Here is a 3,323-nt window from a genome sequence, read left to right on the forward strand (position 1 = left end):
TATATATATACTGTATATGTCACTCTCTCCTGAAAGATATAAATACTGACAATAAGGATTTRCATTTCTTTAGTCAAAATCTAGCTTAATATCTTTACAACTGACTGAGGTAAAGGCATTTTTCTGCAGGCTAATGTTGATTAGCTGTGGTCACCATCTTGAGATAGGTTGACCCAAAAAGATAATCTGTAGATGTACAAACATTACTTTTAATACTTTCTGCAAGTTTATTGAAATGTCTTTTTTGCTAATAGTGTTGACAACAACAGSTAATGCAAAGTTTTAAGTAAAGATGTTGTGCAATGTGTTGTGCTTGAAGTGCAGATAAGGACCACCTCATCAACTRCTACCAAGTTATAGATTAATGGGCACCGTGGCATCTGTGTTTTATTTGCAGCCAATTGCATTTTCTTGTTTGTCCTCCTATTTTTTTTCTCTATTCCACCAGCTGTGCTTTAATTCCTTTTTGCATTTCATTGATCTCATTTTATGTTTTTTTTAATGCTTTACTTAACGTAATGTCCCAATCTTTTACTTTTTTTCTCTCCTCTTTGTCTCATCTCCCCGCTGGAGCGCTGGAGGACAACGTGACAAACTAATCGCTCTCCTTGTCCGAGCTCAACACTGTTTGCCTTGCAGGGCCAGATTAAAGTTCACAGATAGAGAGAGGCTCCTGCTTAGGCCAGGTGTTGACAGTTGAGATAAAGCAGAGTTGCAAGGAAGTGGAGCTGGCTGGATGGGTGTGGGGAAGAGAGGAATTGTTTGCCTGTGTGTTCCTGCTCATATAGTCTAGGCTTTTGTAATCTTTAGAAGAGCTGTTGCTCCAGCTTAGTCGTTGAAAATCACCCAAGTTCAATGTCAGGGCGGACAACAATGCTCTGGCCCACAAATCCTGCCACCAATCAAGTCATGCATAGCAGACATACTTTTCCCATAGCAGGCTTCCAGCCCCTGCCTACTGTCTTCTTATGCAGCTGCCCCTCCTTTTGCAGAAACATGTCTTTAACTTGTGAAGCAACTCCTTGAATGCATGGAGTTCTCAGGAAGTTTGGCTTAAAACTTACTCACTATTGTCTTATGTAGGTCTGTTCTTATTTTCAAGGAAAACAAATACTTTATATTACTCTTAGAGGGAGCCATTGGTTTGCTGTCTGAGTAAGAATCAGTTTAGGACAGTGTATTGTTCACAAACAAAGATAAAAATGATAACCCTGCTTTTTCTCTCTGCTTCATAACTATTTCTCTGGTTTAACAAAGCAGAGATCTCCTGGGTCAGGGGTCTTCTGTAGCTCTGGAGTCTGTTTTTGGTCTAACTGATGATTTTGTGACCAAAAATTTAAATATAATTTAYAATTTTTATTTTAAAAATATTTATCTTAGCCGTTTTTATGGTCCACTTAAATATGTAAATGACACATTTGTGACAGAATATTGATAACATAAAGAAAACATATTGATCATTGAGTGTTAGCAGTTTATTAATTGCAACTTCCAGCTATTCAGGGTGATTTTCTCTAAAATTGATCAAGCATTTAAACAATTTTAACGCCTTTGAGGCAAGAAGTTGGTTTGAAAGAACGTTTATGCATACTGTATATGAGCAACTAGTTTTTAATTAAATTGACACTAATAAATATGTAATTAACTGTCATAATGTTTAAATTCACTTGAACACTTTACTTGGCTGCAAATGTGCTTTATTATTTTAAAGTGAAACACTTATACGTAATAATTTATGACTCACTTTAACTAAATTTCATCAACATGGGTTTTTTGTCCATTACTGCACATCTTTATTTATTTTATAAGTAATTTATGTAAGTAATGGACATTAGATTGAATGTAGAGYATTTTATAAACATTGTATTTAAGTTTCAAGTATGTTTTGCAGCTCTGAGTTTTATTTAGCAAAAGAAGGAGCAGGAAACTTCATTGCAAAGTTTGCTGCACTAGAGAGGGGTTACAGGCATTAAATAAACTCAATCTCTTGAATATGCCTCTGCCCTTTTCATTTTCTGCAACATTTTGTCCTTTCTGATTCTTCTGTCCCTAATTTTTTATGTGAACCATTAGGSCTTGTTTATTTCCTCCATGCTTTTTCTGTACTTTTTTTCCAGCAATTGCTGCAGATTAACTCTTGGATTTTGGAGGGCCTGAACTCATCTCATGAGTGTCTGTGAGGAGAGGAAGACTGAAGAGGAAGACTGCAGCTGTGCTATGGTGCAGCACAGTGAAGAGGGGGGYCTCGTCCGGGCTCCTTGGAACAATATAAAAGCACCAATCACCCAGGACAGCTGACACCCAGTGCCTCACACGTATATACTAACTGTATCTCTCAGATGTGCTCACACATATGCAAAGATCTGAGGGTTGCCACTGGAGGAGCTCTGCCTGGACAAGACTCGCAGGACCTGCTAGAAAACAAAGTCTGTGTTTTGTCTATGTGTGCTAACACTTCACGGCTAAAAGCACCCTCTTATAAAGATGCACATATGCATATATCTTTGTTGTACTGTATTAAAGCGTTAAAATAGAAACTTAAAGGCACTTAAGCACATCAGAGTGTTTAGGAAATTTTCTCCTCATGCATGGATGTACGCTGAATCAAACACACATGCTTAGTCTGGAACACAAACCACAGAATGGACTGGCTGCACACACACACACACACACACACACACACACACACACACACACACACACACACACACACNCACACACACACACACACACACACACACACACACACACACACACACACACACACGTGCATGCACAAAAGTGTCTTCGGGAATTTGACCTTTTCCCAAAAGCCTCCCTTTCCTGCCTTTGCTCCCCTCCCCCTCTGGCTGTGTGAAGACTGAAGGGGTCAAGGGTTAGGTTTTGGGGGGCTGAAGATTAGGTTTCACATGACTGAGCACCTTTGTTGGGGCAGGCCAGCAAAAAGGAAACGTCCAGGAGGGTAGCCGTGTCTGTCTGAGAGAAAAAAAAAAGAAAAAGAAAAAGGAGGGGGAAGGGAGAAAAAAGAGACGGATGGACGGACGAACGGACAAGGCTTTAGTTGAGGTCTGTCTGGGCAGAGACGACTGAAGCTGAAGTGCGAGATCAAGGAGGAAGTGCACAAGAAGCACGGGGCAGAGGACAGGGACAGAAAATGAGAAAATGCGAGCGCACAAAAGAGTAAAACTTCATCCAAAACGCCTGACTTCATGGCTGCGCTGGCCTCTCTCCTCACACCTCTCCTTTACTTTCTGACCATGTGGCTTCTGTGTCGGGCTGCAGCCAGCCAGCGTCCTCAGCGCCTGCTGGCTGCGCCGATTTCC

Source organism: Austrofundulus limnaeus, unplaced genomic scaffold (genome assembly GCF_001266775.1).
Source record: "Austrofundulus limnaeus strain Quisiro unplaced genomic scaffold, Austrofundulus_limnaeus-1.0 Scaffold66, whole genome shotgun sequence".
In the NCBI taxonomy this organism is placed as follows: domain Eukaryota; kingdom Metazoa; phylum Chordata; class Actinopteri; order Cyprinodontiformes; family Rivulidae; genus Austrofundulus; species Austrofundulus limnaeus.